The sequence below is a fragment of the Anomaloglossus baeobatrachus genome, chromosome 8, assembly GCF_048569485.1.
Source record: "Anomaloglossus baeobatrachus isolate aAnoBae1 chromosome 8, aAnoBae1.hap1, whole genome shotgun sequence".
Lineage (NCBI taxonomy): Eukaryota > Metazoa > Chordata > Amphibia > Anura > Aromobatidae > Anomaloglossus > Anomaloglossus baeobatrachus.
The window spans coordinates 28,055,930-28,077,192 of record NC_134360.1 but is presented as its reverse complement, the minus strand read 5'-3'; positions in this window follow the sequence as shown (position 1 = coordinate 28,077,192).

Here is a 21,263-nt window from a genome sequence, read left to right as displayed (position 1 = left end):
AATACTGCACTTTTGCATTCCCATCAAAATTCCCATCCAAAAAATGGACCTCCCACTGAGCCTCCCTGGACCTCCGTACAGCATCGGTGGCGACACAAATGACCGTGTGGACCTCAAACCCAGAAGAACCAAAGACTTGGAGGATCACGGAGCATCAGTAGCAGTGGAAGGAGTTAGATGACGTAATGGGTATAATTCCCTCCCCTCCGTATCTTATGCTTTTGGGTGTCGAGAGACATCAGGGCATAATAAGTCTTTTCATGACATTTGGGGGAATTTTGGTTTTGGATCAATTTTATTTGGATCAAGCTGAATTTAAATTTTGGTTTGTGAACCAATTTTATTAGAGTCAACTTGAACTTAAGTTTTGGTTTGGGACCAATTTTTTTCCTATTTTGGATCAATTTTATTTGTATCAAATTGAACTTGAATTTTGGCTTTGAACCATTGTTATTAGGGTCAACTTAAACTTGAGTTTTGGTTTAGGACCAATTTTATTTGAATCAGACCGAACTTGAATTTTGTTTTTTGAACCAATTTCATTTGAGTCGCATTTAATTTGAATTTTGGATTCGGACCAATTTTATTTGGATCAAATTGAACTTGAATGTTGACTTTGGACCAATTTTATTTGGATGAAATTGAATTTAAATTTTGGTTTTGGACCAATTTTATTTGGATCAAGTTAAACCTGAATTTTGTTTTTGAACCAATTTTATTTGGATGAAATTGAACTTGAATTTTGGTTTTGAACCAGTTTTATTCAGATGAAATTAAATTTTAATTTTGGTTTTGAACCAATTTTATTTGGATGAAATTGAATTTAAATTTTTTTTTTGGACTAATTTTAATTGGATGACATGGAACTTGAATTTTGGTTTTGAACCAGTTTTATTTAGATGAAATTAAATTTTAATTTTGGTTTTGATCCAATTTTATTTAGATGAAATTGAACTTGAATTTTGGTTTTGAACCAGTTTTATTTAGATGAAATTAAATTTTAATTTTGGTTTTGAACCAATTTTATTTGGATGAAATTGAACTTGAATTTTGGTTTTGAACCAATTTTATTTGGATGAAATTAAATTTGAGTTTTGGTTTTGAACCAATTTTATTTGGATGAAATTGAATTTGAATTTTGGTTTTGAACCTATTTTATTTGGATGAAATTAAATTTGAATTTTGGCTTTGAACCAATTTTATTTGGATGAAATTGAATTTGAATTTTGGTTTTGGACTAATTTTAATTGGATGACATGGAACTTGAATTTTGTTTTTGGACCAATTTTATTTGGATTAAATTGAACTTGAATTTTGGTTTTGAGCCAATTTTATTTAGATCAAATCAAACCTGGATTTTTGGTTTTGAACCAATTTTATTTGGATCAAATTGAACGTGAATTTTGGGTTTTGAACCAATTTTATTTGAGTCACCTTTAACTTGAATTTTGGTTTAGGACCAATTTTATTTTGATTAAACCAAAGTTGAATGTTGGTTTTGGACCAATTTTAATTGAAAGAAATCAAACTTGAGTTTTGGACTAATTTTATTTGGATCAAATTGAATTTCAATTTTGGTTTTGGACAAATTTTAATTGGATCAAATTGAACCTGACTTTGTTTTGGACTAATTTTAATTGGATCAAATTGAACCTGACTTTTGTTTTGGACCAATTTCATTTGGTTCAAATTAAAGTTGCATTTTGATTTTGAACCAATTTTATTTGGATTAAACCAATCTTGAATTTTGGCTTTGGACCAATTTTATTTGGATCAATTTGAAGTTGAATTTTGGTTTTGGACCAACTTTATTTGGATCAAATTAACCTTGAATTTTGAATTTGTACTAATTTTTTTTGGGGGGGGATCAAATCGAACTTGTCGGCTGAATCAAAAGAATCTACTCAGGGAGATTCAACCACCCTTAATTACAAACCCCTTTTTTTACCAATATGTAAGGATAAGTACTGGGCGGACCAGAACTGTAAAAGTCTAGATCCATGTGGTTTTAAACGTTTCCAAATATTAGGCCCAGGCCCGGAATTCTAAGGGAATTTCTGGTATTGATCTGGATCCAGCAACTCGGGAAATAAAAAAAATAATGGATGAAGCAAGCGCCTCACCAATGCTCTGACGTGGCTGTACACTGCTCCCATGGCTGCTCATTCACTTCCATGGCCACTTATTAGCCTCATGTATATGCACTGCTTTCCCCGCCCACCGACGTCTGTGATTGGTTGCAGTCAGATGCGCCCCCCTGCTGACTGACAGCGTGTCTGATGCATCCAATCTCAGGCTCTGTCTGTCGGTCTATGTCGTACAGTAAAAATAAATATAATATTTGGCTTGGAGTCCTCCCAGATTACGATATCCAGCACTGCTGATAATGCATAGGGCTACAGGCTACAGCCCCCTGAAGTTCCAATGTAATCCACATGAAGTCCCACAACGATTCCAGCTCTACTACATCTGAGTCACAGCAAGCAGTCAAATGGCATGACGGCCTGCTGTGAGCTTCAGGCAGAGACTGAGTGAGCCCCGTGATCAGCGGTGATGTCAAGTAGGTAAGTTGTGGTCACAGCTGGAGGTTCCCATGGTCCTTCACCTGTGATTTTTTTTAAAATCTGGTTAGGTCCACCGGTCCGATCTGTGACCCCACCCATTACTAGTAAGGATCTTTGATATCTCTCATAATTTTCAATACATTTTTGGAATTACTGTGACTTATGCACATGCTCTTTGTTTCCTTATGATGAAACGTCTACAATTTTGTGCCCCATGTTGGAGTAAAGGGGGCTTTACATGCAACGACATCACTAATGAGATGTCGTTGGGGCCATGGAATTCGTGACGCACATCCGGCCTCGTTAGCGACGTTATTGCGTGTGAAACGTACGAACAACCGCTAACGGTCAAAAATACTCACCTTATTGTTTATCGTTGACACGTCGTTCTAATCCAAAATATCGTTGCTGTTGCAGCACGCAGGTTGTTCGTCGTTCCCGAGGCAGCACACATCGCTATGTGTGACACCGCAGGAACGAGGAACAACACCTTACCTGCGGCCGCCAGCAATGAGGAAGGAAGGAGGTGGGCGGGATGTTCGTCCTGCTCATCTCCACCCCTCCGCTTCTATTGGGCGGCCGCTTAGTGACGCCGCACAAACCGCCCACTTAGAAAGGAGGCGGTTCGCCGGCCACAGCGACGTTGCTAGGAAGGTAAGTACGTGTGACGGGTGTAAGCGATGTTGTGCGCCACGGGCAGCGATTTGCCCGTGACGCACAACCGATATCGCTAGCAATGTTGCTGCGTGTAAAGCAGCCTTAACTCTCACTTCTTCTCTGATATCAACTTTCAATTTTTGGAAATGATGCTGTTATGAAAATATTCTAACCCATAAAATATGGAAGGTTGGGATCTCGTCGCACTGTGGTAATGTTATACCCTCGTACACGGCTGTTATAAAGCAATATTTAATCTCTCCCCATCTCCCCGGCAGTCAGCGCTGTGTTGAATTGCTCTCTCTCGTGTGCTAAGTACCAGCGAGGACCCATCTAATCCAGTTACCAATGAGCTGTTTGAGCGTGACGTGTTGGAGCCATAGTATTGATTTATGGGAGTGTAATTGCTTTACAGAGGTCTATATGCAGCCTCCCATACATATAACGCTTTTATACTGTTTGTCGTGTCTGCTTATGGATGTTGACTCGAAAGCGGCTCTGGTGCTTTGGGTGGGAGACCGTACGGGGGATTTATGCCGTGTACTCAGGAAGGTGTTACATTTTAAGGAAATCTCCAAAATATTGATGTAGAAGGAAATGTATCAAACAAGAGAATATAGAAATAGAAAGATCTAACCATAAAGGGATGTGATGACCGATATTGTGGACAACTACTTTAACTTTCTCTCTGCTTAAAGAGGACCAACCACCAGGATTTTCGTATATAAACTAAAGCCAGTGCTATACTGGGGCTATCATGCCGATTCTATACATACCTTTAGTTGTGAGATCGGATTTATAGTTTCTGAAATACAGGCAAGTAAAGTTTGTGAATTGCATTGTTACTTGATTGATAGCAGCTACAGAATATATAATAGGTGGGTTGGGTTTTGCTAGTTATTCCCGCCTCTGTCTGCTGCCTGTCCTTCCTCCCTCCTTCTTCTCCCTATAATAACAGAGATAGGGGGAGTGAGGACAGGCGGCAGACAGGGGCGGGAAAAACTAGCAAAATCCAACCCACCTATTAGATATTGTGTTGCACCTATCAATCAAATGACAGTGCATTTTACAAACTTTACTTGCCTGTATTTCAGAAACTATACATCCGATCTCACAACTACAGGTATGTAAAGAATCAGCATGATAGCACCAGTACAGCACTGGCTTTAGTTTATATAGGAAAATCCTGGTGGGTGGTCCTCTTAAAGACCACCAGGAATGATGACTTGAGCCCATTCTCAGCCCAGACCAACAGGGATTTTGCCATCAATCCTTCCAATACATTAGACCACTAATGGTTTGGCTGTGATCCAATTATTACCTAGACCACTAAAGATGCTGACATTAACTCTTTCCTTTCCCTAGACTACCAGGAATATTGATACTATCCCCAAGAGCAACAGAGGGGCAGATATTCTTCTCTTCTCCATCCTAGACCCATGTTGTCAATAACCTGTTTGCTTTCTTAGACCACCAGGAAATTTGGCAGTGACATCTCCAATATATTAGACTCCAAATAATGTTCTTCACTAACCTCCTAGACACCCTGACCACCAGGACAGCTGACGGCTCTGCCTTAGATTACTATGAAATCTTACATTAGCTTTTTTCCTGCCTAACATCACCGCGGATGCAGACATTAACCCATTTGCTCCCCTTGACCACCAGGGATTTTGAAATAGATCTCCAATACAATAAGCAGTCAGGCTTCCAGGAACGCTGACATTAACCCCTTCTATGTTCTAGATCAACAGCGGTGCTGATATTCCCCCAGCCTTTTCCATTCTAGACCACCAGGGATAATGTTACAAACCCTATTTCTGCTCTAGATCACCAGGAATTTTGTCAGAGATCTCTACAATATTTTTGACAGCAAAGGATGTTGAAATTGACCCCTTAAGTGCCTAGACCAATAGAAAAGTTGACATTAATCCATGTACTTTCATGAGCGTGTCCTGCTCTGGGGAGACCTCTGAGGAGCCTGGGACCAGAAGGACACAGCGTCTTATTGTTCGCAGGTCTAGAACTTGTATTTGAGTGAATCTACTTTCTGTTGAGGCTAACAACTCTTGTGAGCTGGCTGTTCTTTGTAGCCTTAATCTCAGGTGCAGCTGTTTTGTGACCACTCCTCTTCTCTATAAAATGTCATATGTGTTACTTCTGATGCCAGTTATAGAATCTCATTCTATGCTGACAACTTTAGAAGGAGCCTGTTTCTGGAAGAAGCTGAGGAGTTGTTACTATTGCAGCTGTGCTGTTTAGCTGCATTGTAGGCGCTTCGAATGTTTTCCTTTTGTGTCTATTTTCTCTCTGTCCCACCATGTGTTGTCTTATTGTAGTGGTAAGACTAGTGTTCTTGCCGGCCTTCTCACTAGTTAAGGCTAGTTCAGGGCAAGCGATACCCTAGGCATGTAGCAGCGAAGCGGAGAAGAACCCATATAGGGATGTTACAGAGCACAGGTTACAGAATCAGCTGACCACTTTAGAAGGAGCCTGGCTCTGGAAGAAGCTGAGAAGTCATGACTATTGCAGCTGAGGTGTTTAGCTACATTGGAGGAGCTTGGAGTGTTTTCCTTTTTGTGTCCATTTTCCCTCTGTCTGTCTCCCTTACCTCATGTTGTCTTATTGCAGTGGTGAGACTAGTGTTTCTGCCAGCCTTCTCACTAACCAGGGTGAGTTCAGGGCCAGCGAGGGCCTAGGCACGTAGCGGCGACAGGGGGAAAACCCATATAGGGATGTTAGGGAGTGCAGGGTACAGACTCAAGTGAGTTGCAGTAGGTATCCCCTCTCTCCGCTCTCTATTATCAGTGCCTTTCTTCTGTACCATTTTCAGTGTTACCTTTGTGTTGTGCTGCTATCACGCTAGGTGCGGAAAAGTACCAAGAGAACGGTGAAAGGGAAAGGAAGGGAAATCCAGTGTCTTGGGAAAGGGAAGATGGTGACCCCTGACCACCCTACTGTTGGACCCTGGGATCCCTCACCACCCTAAATAGGTTCCACACCTATGACCAAGCCGGATACCTCACCCTAGGTATCCCTAGTGCTGTGCCCTAAATAAGGAATGGGTGGGATGAGCTCTTTATAAACCCTAATAAAAAACTATAGAAGACACAAGGAGGACACACAGGGGGAAAGTGCATGAACTACTTATCTACAGATGACTCGGGAAGACGTTCAGCAACAATATCACAGAGGAGTACAAGCCACCTGCTTGCAACCAAGGCTTGAATGAACTGAAAATATCACCAGCACTTGTCCAAGGAAGGAAAGGGTATTTAAGCACCAAGATAATGCTGATGATCAGCAGCTGGGTGGAAGGCGAGCTCCTGCTGGGTCCAAAAGGGGGAGAGATGAATTCAGCAGGAAAGCTATCTATACCAATGAATGCTGACCGCGGGAACAATAGAAAGTCAGGGAGCATTCTGTGCAGCCAAACACTGTGACCTTCTATGGCCAGAACCCACAGGACTGTCACCTGTGACACCCCCGTGATAACTGCACGCTGAGTGTATTCTCACTGGCATGATATTTACCACCCTAGACACTAAGGATATTATATGTAAATAAATATATATATATATATATATATATATATATATATATATATATATATATATATATATATAAAAAATACATGTGTGATCAATATAAAGGACTGGGACATGACTTATTTCTTCCAAAGACAGTACTAAGGACCAGGGGGCACTCACTGCGAGTGGAAGAAAAGCGATTCCGACACCTAAATAGGGAAGGGTTCTTCACAGTTAGAGCAGTCAGACTGTGGAATGCCGACCACAAGAGGTAGTAATGGCAGATACTATAACAGCTTTATATCAGGGCTGGATGATTTCCTCACTACACAACATTGATAGTTATAAATGACTTAGGGACAAAATGTAGAACTGGTGGAGGAAGCGGGAACTAGATGGACTTAGGATTTTTTGAACCTAAGTAACTGTGTAACTATCAGGAAAGTAAAAGTCCCCATATGATGTCACACCCCTCCCGAAATAAAATCCCATTTTTATTCTAGGCATATTTCATTAAAGGTAACAATTCTAAAAAAATAACTTATGTTTCACTGTTTTGATTAGTAAAATAATAATAATAATATTTTATTCATTTATATAGCGCTATTAATTCCACTGCGCTTTACATACATTGGCAACACTGTCCCCATTGGGGCTCACAATCTAGAGCCCCTATCAGTATGTCTTTGGAGTGTGGGAGGAAACCCACGCAAACACGGGGAGAACATACAAACTCCTTGCAGATGGTGTCCTTGGTGGGATTTGAACCCAGGACCCCAGCGCTGCAAGACTGCGGTGCTAACCACTGAGCCACCACAAGACTGCAGTGCTAAGCACTGAGCCACCACAAGACTGCAGTGGTAACCACTGAGCCACCACAAGATTGCAGTGCTAACCACTGAGCCACCACAAGACTGCAGTGCTAACCACTGAGCCACCACAAGATTGCAGTGCTAACCACTGAGCTACCGTGCTGCCCATTATTTTGATCGGGAAACATTTTCCATTGGAACTAATGATAATGAATCTCCAGTCTTATTTATCCGTAAAACGATCGGCACTACAAATATGTTCACAGAATACACATGTAGCGGATGTTCTCCGTGTCTATGATACTTGCATTTGCTCTGGTATTCGGTGACGCTCTGAAAACCTACACAGACATGGGAGGAACATACAAACTCCTTGCAGATGGTATCATTGGTGGGATTTGAACCCAGGACCCCAGCGCTGCAAGACTGCAGTGCTAACCACTGAGCCACCGCACGACTAGTTCTAACTACTGAGCCACCGCAAGGTTGCAGTGCTAACCACTTAGCCACCACAAGGTTGCAGTGCTAAAAACTGAGCCAGCACAAGATTGCAGTGCTAACCACTGAGCCAGCACAAGATTGCAGTGCTAACCACTGAGCCACCACAAGACTGCAGTGCTAACCACTGAGCCACCACAAGATTGCAGTGCTAACCACTGAGCCACCACAAGATTGCAGTGCTAACCACTGAGCCACCGTGCTGCCCATTATTTTGATCGGGAAACATTTTCCATTGGAACTAATGAATCTCCAGTCTTATTTATCCGTAAAACGATCTGCACTACTAATACTACTAATATGGATGAGTTCACAGAGTACACATGTAGCGGACGTTCTCCGTGTCTCTGATACTTGCATTTGCTCCTGTATTCGGTGACGCTCTGAAAACACATTGCTTCCAAAGCAGCCATGCTATCAATTCTGCCGTGCTCCTGTCAGTAGGAAAAATGAAAAGAAAGCTTTTTTTTTATTAATAATGTATAAGTGGAAGTTATTTATATTCCGTAAAGCATGTAGCAGATGCAGGATATACCCATTTATGATATGATGAAGGTACACCGGGGTGGGGGTGGGGGGGCACTCGGTACCGGCTAAATCAAAAGAGGTAATAACAAGATGGCGAGGAGGCGACGTGACAATGTATCCCGTCCGGATCCGCTCTGGATGACTTCTTTTCATCCATCGTGCAATCACTGCGGGTCCCAGCCTTGCCAGCATATCCATTACTGGAAGGTACTTACAGTCAGCTGCATCAATCCCTGGGGACCGGTGGGGAATAGACTGGCGGATAATCCTGAACTCATCCCGTTCCTCTGACGCTGACAGTCTGATATCCCCGCGGAACGTCAGATGTTCTTCTGTTACAGATCAATTATTTACAATTAATACAAGAAATGGTTTATTTATCATTACGGCTTGTGGTTTATGTGGGGCTGCTTATTGATTGGGGAACATTACCGCTTTGATTCCAGAATACACGCTAGATTTAAGATTTATAGATCGACATCTGAGGCTCGTGTAATAATCGAGAAATGGATTGATGCTGCTGTCGAGGACCTCAGACATAATCGCCTTCCATGGATTTACAGGAAACAGTCATTCCAAATATTATTTATTAATACCTGTTATTTAATGACGCCAACGTAGGCTGTGACCCTGTATGCAGTTTGCATTCCTGAACAACATTCCATGCCCCTAGAGGAAATCCCCACATAGCCTTCCATACAGAATAATGGGCCCTACATAGCCCTCCATACAGAATAATGGCCCCCACATAGCCCTCCATACAGAATAATGGGCCCCACATAGTCCTCCATACAGAATAATGGGCCCCACATAGCCCTCCATACAGAATAATGGGCCCCACATAGCCCTGCATACAGAATAATGGGCCCCACATAGTCCTCCATACAGAATAATGGGCCCCACATAGTCCTCCATACAGAATAATGGGCCCTACATAGCCCTCCATACAGAATAATGGCCCCCACATAGCCCTCCATACAGAATAATGGGCTCCACATAGTCCTCCATACAGAATAATGGGCCCTACATAGCCCTCCATACAGAATAATGGCCCCCACATAGCCCTCCATACAGAATAATGGGCCCCACATAGCCCTCCATACAGAATAATGGGCCCCACATAGTCCTCCATACAGAATAATGGGCCCCACATAGCCCTCCATACAGAATAATGGGCCCCACATAGCCCTGCATACAGAATAATGGGCCCCACATAGTCCTCCATACAGAATAATGGGCCCCACATAGTCCTCCATACAGAATAATGGGCCCCACATAGCCCTCCATACAGAATAATGGGCCCCACATAGCCTTCCATACAGAATAATGGGCCCTACATAGCCCTCCATACAGAATAATGGCCCCCACATAGCCCTCCATACAGAATAATGGGCCCCACATAGCCCTCCATACAGAATAATGGGCCCCACATAGTCCTCCATACAGAATAATGGGCCCCACATAGCCCTCCATACAGAATAATGGGCCCCACATAACCCTCCATACAGAATAATGGGCCCCACATAGCCCTGCATACAGAATAATGGGCCCCACATAGTCCTCCATACAGAATAATGGGCCCCACATAGCCCTCCATACAGAATAATGGGCCCCACATAGCCCTCCATACAGAATAATGGGCCCCACATAGCCCTGCATACAGAATAATGGGTCCCACATAGCCCTCCATACAGAATAATGGGCCCCACATAGTCCTCCATACAGAATAATGGCCCCACATAGCCCTCCATACAGAATAATGGCCCCACATAGCCCTCCATACAGAATAATGGCCCCACATAGCCCTCCATACAGAATAATGGGCCCCACATAGCCCTCCATACAGAATAATGGTCCCCACATAGCCCTCCATACAGAATAATGGGCCCCACATAGTCCTCCATACAGAATAATGGGCCTCACATAGCCCTCCATACAGAATAATGGTCCCCACATAGTCCTCTATACAGAATAATGGTCCTCACATAGCCCTCCATACAGAATAATGGGCTCCACATAGTCCTCCATACAGAATAATGGGCCCCACATAGCCCTCCATACAGAATAATGGGCCCCACATAGCCCTCCATACAGAATAATGGGCCCCACATAACCCTCCATACAGAAAAATTGGCCCCATATAGTCTTCCATACAGAATAATGGGCCCCACATAGCCCTCCATACAGAATAATGGGCCCTACATAGCCCTCCATACAGAATAATGGCCCCCACATAGCCCTCCATACAGAATAATGGGAATAATGGGCCCCACATAGCCCTCCATACAGAATAATGGGTCCCACATAGCCCTCCATATAGAATAATGGGCCCACATAACCCTCCATACAGAATAATGGCCCCCACATAGCCCTCCATACAGAATAATGGGCCCACATAGCCCTCCATACAGAATAATGGCCCCACATAGTCCTCCATACAGAATAATGGGCCCCACATAGCCCTCCATACAGAATAATGGGCCCCACATAACCCTCCATACAGAATAATGGGCCCCACATAGCCCTGCATACAGAATAATGGGCCCCACATAGTCCTCCATACAGAATAATGGGCCCCACATAGCCCTCCATACAGAATAATGGGCCCCACATAGCCCTCCATACAGAATAATGGGCCCCACATAGCCCTGCATACAGAATAATGGGTCCCACATAGCCCTCAATGCAGAATAATGGGCCCCACATAGCCCTCCATACAGAATAATGGGCCCCACATAGCCCTCCATACAGAATAATGGGCCCCACATAGTCCTCCATACAGAATAATGGGCCCCACATAGCCCTCCATACAGAATAATGGGCCCCACATAGCCCTCCATACAGAATAATGGGCCCCACATAACCCTCCATACAGAATAATGGGCCCCACATAGCCCTCCATACAGAATAATGGGCCCCACATAGTCCCCCATACAGAATAATGGACCCCACATAGCCCTCCATACAGAATAATGGGCCCCACATAGTCCTCCATACAGAATAATGGGCCCCACATAGTCCTCCATACAGAATAATGGCCCCACATAGCCCTCCATACAGAATAATGGCCCCACATAGCCCTCCATACAGAATAATGGCCCCACATAGCCCTCCATACAGAATAATGGGCCCCACATAGCCCTCCATACAGAATAATGGTCCCCACATAGCCCTCCATACAGAATAATGGGCCCCACATAGTCCTCCATACAGAATAATGGGCCCCACATAGCCCTCCATACAGAATAATGGGCCCCACATAGCCCTCCATACAGAATAATGGGCCCCACATAACCCTCCATACAGAAAAATTGGCCCCATATAGTCTTCCATACAGAATAATGGGCCCCACATAGCCCTCCATACAGAATAATGGGCCCTACATAGCCTTCCATACAGAATAATGGCCCCCACATAGCCCTCCATACAGAATAATGGGAATAATGGGCCCCACATAGCCCTCCATACAGAATAATGGGTCCCACATAGCCCTCCATATAGAATAATGGGCCCACATAACCCTCCATACAGAATAATGGCCCCCACATAGCCCTCCATACAGAATAATGGGCCCACATAGCCCTCCATACAGAATAATGGGCCCACATAGTCCTCCATACAGAATAATGGGCCCCACATAGTCCTCCATACAGAATAATGGGCCCCACATAGCCCTCCATACAGAATAATTGGCTCCACATAGCCCTCCATACAGAATAATGTGCCCCACATAGCCCTCCATACAGAATAATGGGCCCCACATAGTCCTCCATACAGAATAATGGGCCCCACATAGCCCTCCATACAGAATAATTGGCTCCACATAGCCCTCCATACAGAATAATGTGCCCCACATAGCCCTCCATACAGAATAATGGGCCCCACATAGTCCTCCATACAGAATAATGGGCCCCACATAGTCCTCCATACAGAATAATGGGCCCCACATAGTCCTCTATACAGAATAATGGTCCCCACATAGTCCTCCATACAGAATAATGGGCCCCACATAGTCCTCTATACAGAATAATGGTCCCCACATAGCCCTCCATACAGAATAATGTGCCCCACATAGGCCTCCATACAGAATAATGGGCCCCACATAGCCCTCCATACAGAATAATGGGCCCCACATAGCCCTCCATACAGAATAATGTGCCCCACATAGGCCTCCATACAGAATAATGGGCCCACATAGCCCTCCATACAGAATAATGGGCCCACATAGCCCTCCATACAGAATAATGGGCCCACATAGTCCTCCATACAGAATAATGGGCCCCACATAGTCCTCCATACAGAATAATGGATCCCACATAGTCCTCCATACAGAATAATGGGCCCCACATAGTCCTCCATACAGAATAATGTGCCCCACATAGTCCTCCATACAGAATAATGTGCCCCACATAGTCCTCCATACAGAATAATGGATCCCACATAGTCCTCCATACAGAATAATGGGCCCCACATAGCCCTCCATACAGAATAATGGTCCCCACATAGTCCTCCATACAGAATAATGGGCCCCACATAGCCATCTATACAGAATAATGGGCCCCAAGTAGCCCTCCATACAGAATAATGGGCCCCACATAGCCCTCCATACAGAATAATGGGCCCCAAGTAGCCCTCCATACAGAATAATGGGCCCCACATAGCCCTCCATACAGAATAATGGGCCCCACATAGTCCTCCATACAGAATAATGGGCCCCACATAGCCCTCCATACAGAATAATGGGCCCCACATAGCCCTCCATACAGAATAATGGGCCCCACATAGCCCTCCATACAGAATAATGGGCCCCACATAGCCCTCCATACAGAATAATGGGCCCCACATAGTCCTCCATTCAGAATAATGGGCTCCAAGTAGCCCTCCATACAGAATAATGGGCCCCACGTAGCCCTCCATACAGAATAATGGGCCCCACATAGCCCTCCATACAGAATAATGGGCCCCACATAGCCCACCATACAGAATAATGGGCCCCACATAGCCATCTATACAGAATAATGGGCCCCAAGTAGCCCTCCATACAGAATAATGGGCCCCACATAGCCCTCTATACAGAGTAATGGGCCCCAAGTAGCCCTCCATACAAAATAATGGGCCCCACATAGCCCTCCATACAGAATAATGGGCCCCACATAGCCCTCTATACAGAATAATGGGCCCCAAGTAGCCCTCCATACAGAATAATGGGCCCCACATAGCCCTCCATACAGAATAATGGGCCCCACATAGTCCTCCATACAGAATAATGGGCCCCACATAGCCCTCCATACAGAATAATGTGCCCCACATAGCCCTCCATACAGAATAATGGGCCCCACATAGTCCTCCATTCAGAATAATGGGCTCCAAGTAGCCCTCCATACAGAATAATGGGCCCCACGTAGCCCTCCATACAGAATAATGGGCCCCACATAGCCCTCCATACAGAATAATGGGCCCCACATAGCCCACCATACAGAATAATGGGCCCCACATAGCCATCTATACAGAATAATGGGCCCCAAGTAGCCCTCCATACAGAATAATGGGCCCCACATAGCCCTCTATACAGAGTAATGGGCCCCAAGTAGCCCTCCATACAAAATAATGGGCCCCACATAGCCCTCCATACAGAATAATGGGCCCCACATAGCCCTCTATACAGAATAATGGGCCCCAAGTAGCCCTCCATACAGAATAATGGGCCCCACATAGCCCTCCATACAGAATAATGGGCCCCACATAGTCCTCCATACAGAATAATGGGCCCCACATAGCCCTCCATACAGAATAATGTGCCCCACATAGGCCTCCATACAGAATAATGGGCCCCACATAGCCCTCCATACAGAATAATGGGCCCCATATAGCCCTCCATTACTGCAAGTGTCTCTCCCAGTAATATAGGCTGGATGGGAGCTGCATGGATTAGGCAGCATGTATCAGATGTCAGATTCCTTTTAAGATTGTTCTCTAATTAGAATGTCTCTCCCAGTAATATAGCCTGGATGTGAGTTGCAAGGATTGTGCAGCATGTATCAGATGCCAGGCTCCTTTTAAGATTGTTATCCTATTGGAGTGTTTCTCCCAGTAATATAGGCTGAATGTGAGCTGCATGGATTGGGCATCATTGATCAGATGTCTGGTTCCTTTTAAGATTGTTCTCTTGTTGGATTGTCTCACCCAATAATATAGGCTGTATGGGAGCTGTATGGATTGGACAGCATGCATCAGAGGTCAGGTTCCTGTTAAAATTGTTCTCTTATTGTAGTGTCTCCCAGTAATATAGGCTGTATATGAGCTGCATGGATTGGGCAGCATGTATCAGATGTCAGGCTCCTTTTAAGATTGTTATCCTATTGGAGTGTTTCTCAGTAATATAGGCTGGATATGAGCTCCATGGATTGGGCAGCATGTTTCAGAAGTCAGGTTACTTTTAAGATTGTTCTCTTTTTGGAGTTTCTCTCCCAGTAATATAGGCTAGATGTAAGCTGCATGGATTGGGCAGCATGTATCAAATGTCAAATTCCTGTTAAGATTGTTCTCTTATTGGAGTGTCTCTCCCAGTAATATAGGCTGGATATGAGCTGCATGGATTGTGCAGCATGTATCAGATTTCAGGCTCCTTTTAAGATTGTTATCCTATTGGAGTGTTTCTCTCAGTAATATAGGCTGAATGTGAGCTGCATGGATTGGGCAGCATGTATCAAATGTCAGATTCCTGTTAAGATTGTTCTCTTATTATTATTATTTATTATTATAGCGCCATCAATTCCATGGCGCTTTACATGTGAAAGGGGTGTACATAATAGGGCAAGTACAATATTCATAAACAATACAAGACACAGACAGGTACAGGAGGAGAGAGGTCCCTGCCCGCGAGGGCTCACAGTCTACAAGGGATAGGTGAGGATACAGTAGGTGAGGGTAGAGCTGACAGTGCGGCGCTGTATCAGACTGAGGGTTACGGCAGGTTGTAGGCCTGTCGGAAGAGGTGGGTCTTCAGGTTCCTGGTCCAGGTTATTGGAGTGTTTCTCCCAGTAATATAGGTTGGTTGTGAGCTGCATGGATTGGGCAGCATGTATCAAATGTCATATTCATGTTAGGATTGTTCTCTTATTGGAGTGCCTGTCCCAGTAATATAGGCTGGATGTGAGCTGCATGGATTGGGCAGCATGTTTCAAGTGTCAGATTCCTAATAAGTGATAAGATTGTTCTCTTATTGGCGTGCCTGTCCCAGTAATATATACAAAATGGATACAGCCGCACACTAAATGCCATCAATGTATAAGGGAACTCTGGTACTGCATTACTGCTATATGAAAAAATGAGATTTTTAGTTTATGAATTGGCCAATGCATGTAAGCCTGGAAACCAACGGCAAGGTAAATCTCAATATTCCGGGTACCTAACTAAAATGCCACTATCTAGGTTAAAAACATCCTTGTCTGGGCAGCTAGACTAAAAAAAAAAAATCTAACTTGAAATGCCACTATGTGGACTAACCTACATGCATTGGCCAATTCATAAACTAAAAATCTCATTTTTTCATATAGCAGTAATGCAGTACCAGAGTTCCCTTATACATTGATGGCATTTAGTGTGCGGCTGTATCCATTTTGTATTTGCTAGGTTTTTTCAGCTGGCACCTATACACACTTGTAGGATGTGCGGGTCAGTTTTTTGAAATATTTGTCCCAGTAATATAGGCTGGAGGTGAGCTGCATGGATTGGGCAGCATGTATCAAATGTCAGATTCTTGTTAAGATTGTTCTCTTATTGGAGTGTCTCTCTCAGTAATATAGGCTGAATGTGAGCTGCATGGATTGGGCACCATGTATCAGATGTCATGTTGCTTTTTAGATTGTTCTTGTTTTGGAGTGTCTCTCCCAGTAATATAGGCTGAATGTGAGCTGCATGGATTGGGCAGCATGTATCAGATATCATGTTGTGTTTTAGATTGTTCTTGTTTTGGAGTGTCTCTCCCAGTAATATAGGTTGAATGTGAGCTGCATGGATTGGGCACCATGTATCAGATATCATGTTGCTTTTTAGATTGTTCTTGTTTTGGAGTGTCTCTCCCAGTAATGTAGGCTGAATGTGAGCTGCATGGATTGAGTAGCATGTATCAGAATGCTTCCATAGGGTTAAGTGCAGTGCAAACTTTTTACACTGTTGTGCAATCCTGCATTTCTCCTGCGGAGGAGCTACAGGGAAATGTAACACTTACTGCCAGGTTCCATTATGATGCACAAATTGTAGGTTTTGGTGTATTTTTGGCGTTTTATGGTGATATATAAATAAGGCCTTTTTGCTTTGTGAATGGGATTTTTATGTGACCTGACATTTATTATCGCCGTTTGTGTTCTAGAAATACATTGTAAAAAAAAAAAGTCACTTATCAAACTCAGGTTTCCAGCACAATAAATGTTTCCTATAAACACTCTGTTTTCCTGGCAGGGTGAGCGCTCTGATGTACGCAGTCCTCTATTCATTACCCGAGGTCTTATGATAATGCATATGTTCTTGTTATCAAGATGAAATTTGATCCCAATGTTCTGCAAACGCAAATAAATCACTTGACCTTCAGGCTGCTTTTTAGAGCCACTTAATACCAGACAGCAGAAACAATAGTTTATGGGTTTGGCAAGGTGCATTCTTTTAAACAATGGAGACTATAACAAATAGATGTTGGTTTAATGTATATATTTATAAGCCATTGTTGTACGTTTATTTATAAAAAAAAAAAAAAAAGCGAGACTTCTTTGGAATTGTAAAAGGTTTCATTAAAGAAGGCAAAAAACTGCAAGAAATTAAAGCAGTTTTCCTTTTTTATATGTCGTGTTTTTTTTTACCATTTAATGTACTTTTCAGTAAATTGCTTTTAATGTTAGTTGATAGTATGGTATAGCAATGAGATAAACTGACAATGCTCATACTTGACAATGTGCTGGCAAGCACTTCAGCAGCACTTCTTGCACACAGACAGTATTTCTTGATCTCTTCACAGTAAAGCACAACATACAATAGTGCTTGTCACAATCACTTCTCATGATCAACTCTATTGGCAGCAATAATCTACCGTAGCTATTTCTAGCATTTCATGGACCCGAGGAAGCGTATTCATACGCGAAACGCCTGTCGTCTGTGAGGGGGCCTGCTGACAGCTCTACTCCTGCCGCTTTTACTGCACCTTTTCTAATAAAGAATCTACTGGATTTTGGTGAGTGCCGTCCTCTTTCTGACATGGACTCTATTATTTCTAGCATCTTCCACACTTGGCAGCTTAGTCAATAAATGATCACATAGTCGTATCTGGCTGCCTCTGATGTGATCATTCTCAAGTCTCATTAAGACATAAGTATGGCTGCTTTTTTCTGTGATGTTTTTTGGGTTTGATGTCCTTTTTCAATAAATTGTGTTTTATTTTAGTAGACAGCACAGTACAGCAATAAGCTACACTGACAACACTTTGCTGATACTTGGAGTAGTCTGCTGGCAAAAACTTCAGCAGCACTTCCATCCCTCATACACTATCTCTTAGTTTCTTTACAGTGAAGTATAGCACACACCAGTGCTGGTAAATGCCTCTTCTCATGGTCACCTGTTTTGGCAGCATTCATTTTTTGTAGCTCTTTTCTGGTAACTTCCACACCCTGGCGGCCCACTCAAGAAATGACTTGGTCAGAGTTTCTCACATAGTTGTCTTTGGCTGTCTCTGATGTGAGAATTTGCTTCACTTAGACAATTTAGTTCTTACAGTGAGGAATAAACCTCTTTGCTGTGTGCCATGACAGACACCCAATACTAACTTACTATGCCTTATCATTTCGCAAAGCAGCTCAGTATTTTAACTTTTTATGCTCAGTATCTAGCCCTCCTGCTAATCAGTGTCCCCTTATTTGAGAATGTTAAAATAGGGGCATTTTTCTTCAAATGTATTGGTGCACAGAAAAAACAATCCCTCTCATCATTCGCACAGCAGTTTAGCAGATCTGTACACACAGGGGGCATGGGCAAACACCCAATGCTAACTTACCATGACTTATTATTTCACTCAGCATCTCAGTATGTTAACTTTTTATGCTCAGTAGCTAGCCCTCCTGCTAATCAGTGTCCCTCTGTTTGAGAATGTTATACTTGGGGAATTTTTCTTCCAAAATGTATTGGTGAACATAAAAATCAATCCCTCACATCATGCACACAGCTCTTTACCAGATCGATACACACAAGGGGCATGGACAGACACCCAATGCTAACTTACCATGACTTATCATTTCACAAAGCAGCTCAGTATGTTAACTTTTTATGCCCAGTATCTAGCCCTCCTGCTAATCAGTGTCCCTCTGAGAATGTTAAACTCGGGGCATTTTTTTCTTCAAAATATATTGGTGCACACAAAGCCAGTCCCTCACATTATGCACACAGCACTTTACCAGATCTGTACACACAAGGGGTATGAGCAGCCACCCAATACTAACTTACTATGCCTTATCATTTCACAAAGCAGCTCAGTATGTTAACTTTTTATGCTCAGTATCTAGCCCTCCTGCTAATCAGTGTCTCCCTGTTTAAGAATGTTAAACTTGAGATATTATTCTTCAAAATGTATTGGTGCACATGAAACCAACCCATCACATCATGCACACAGCTCTTTACAAGATCTGTACACAAAGGGGGCATGGACAGACACCCAATGCTAACTTACCATGCTTTATCATTTCACAGCAGATCAGTATGTTAACTTTTTTTGCTCAGTATCTAGCCCTCCTGCTAATCAGTGTCCTGTTATTTGATAATGTTAAACTAGGGGCATTTTTCTTCAAAATGTATTGATGCACATGAAACCAATCCCTCACATCATGCACACAGCACTTTACGAGATCTGTACACACAGTGGGCATGAGCAGACACCCAATACTAACTTCCCATGACTTATCATTTCACAAAGCAGCTCAGTATGTTAACTTTTATGCTCAGTATCTAGCCCTCCTGCTAATCAGTGTCCCTCTGTTTAAGAATGTTAAACTTGAGATATTATTCTTCAAAATGTATTGGTGCACATGAAACCAATCCCTCACATCATGCACACAGCACTTTACGAGATCTGTACACACAGGAGGCATGAACAGACACCCAATGCAAACTAACCCTAACTTATCATTTCACACAGCAGCTCAGTATGTTAACTTTTTATGTTCAGTAGCTAGCCCTCCTGCCAATCAGTGTCCCCCATCTGAGAATGTTAAACTAGGGGCATTGTTCCTTAAAAATGTATTGGTGCACAAAAAAACAATTCCTCACATCATGCACACAGCACTTTACCAGGTCTGTCACATAGTTGTTGCAGACTACATATAACCACATGACATCATATAATACAAAAACAATGCATTACATAAAACAGCACATAATATTAACATGGCATTAGCACAGATCTGTGCAGTTCAACAGGAAACAATGGGGGTTCAGATAGTCACAAGCTGTGAAATTTGTAAAAGGGTGACACCTCCATTCAGCCAATCAGTGAGTTTATGGCTTTGAGTGACTCATATCGTCTACTATGGCTTGATGTGATGTCAACACTGCAGACATTAACTGACATTGGGAACACTGGTGAAGACTTGTTGCTGGACCTGGGGAGAGTAAGTGAACCACAAACTTCAGTTGGGGAAAAGGGTTCCCCAAAATGGAAAATCCCTTTAAATGAAATTTGATATGGTTGTTCCCAAAAATTAGCGCCAACGCTGTTCATGGGCTGTTTGTCATAGTAGATCAGACTCATTCATTTAAATTGAGGCAATACCCGATACAATCCATGGACAGGATTGAGAAATAGACGACCCTTTTTTGAAATGTCAAGCTCCGTTACCACCGCGGAGTCCATTTTACAACCTAAAAGACATTAATTAGTGCGAATAAAAACCGTTTGAACTCTCTCATTCTCATTCACGCTCAGTTGTTAAATCCTGGAAGGCCGGAGAGATGCAACTGTTGAGAATTCTACCTTTCTCAAAGTGTCTGCTTTCCCGGAGACTTATGTTCGCATTCATCAAAAGAACCATTCTTTTAATAGAGGAGAGATTTCAAAAAGGACGTGACAGTTGTTTTTGTCAGCGGTTTTCTAGAACAGACTGTGTTCTAATTGTCTGAAGTCGAGAAATCTGTCTTAAAACAACTATTAACATATGGAGATCTTGGCTGAGCACACAGAACGCAATGAGAGACATTTTCCTTCCGCCTCAAACGGGGGCCCGTAACTAATAGCAGCGTGTTAGAGATGTCTGGGACTGTGAGGTAGACATACTGGATTCATACAGAGTGCAGTCACCCCCGACCATGGTGCTTCAAAGGGCCCAAAGCCCACTAGGCCTCATATAAAGACCCCAGTAGATAAAAAGCACATGGAGAAACCTATATAGTGGTGCAACGCAAATATACAATTTCCCTATTTTAGTGTATTGTGAAGTTCACAGCCGGCATAGGGGCAGCGAGCGGAATTACTAGACCCACTGGACCACAGGGGGGACCCAGGCTTACCCTTTAGTGGGAGGGGCTTAACTAAGCACTTACCGCGAGGCAGGCACCAGGTACCACTCCCAGGGCAGTCCCAGGGACTGTGGCAGCTGACCCCAGTACAGGTAATGGACTCAAGTATAGGCACAGGTGCAGGC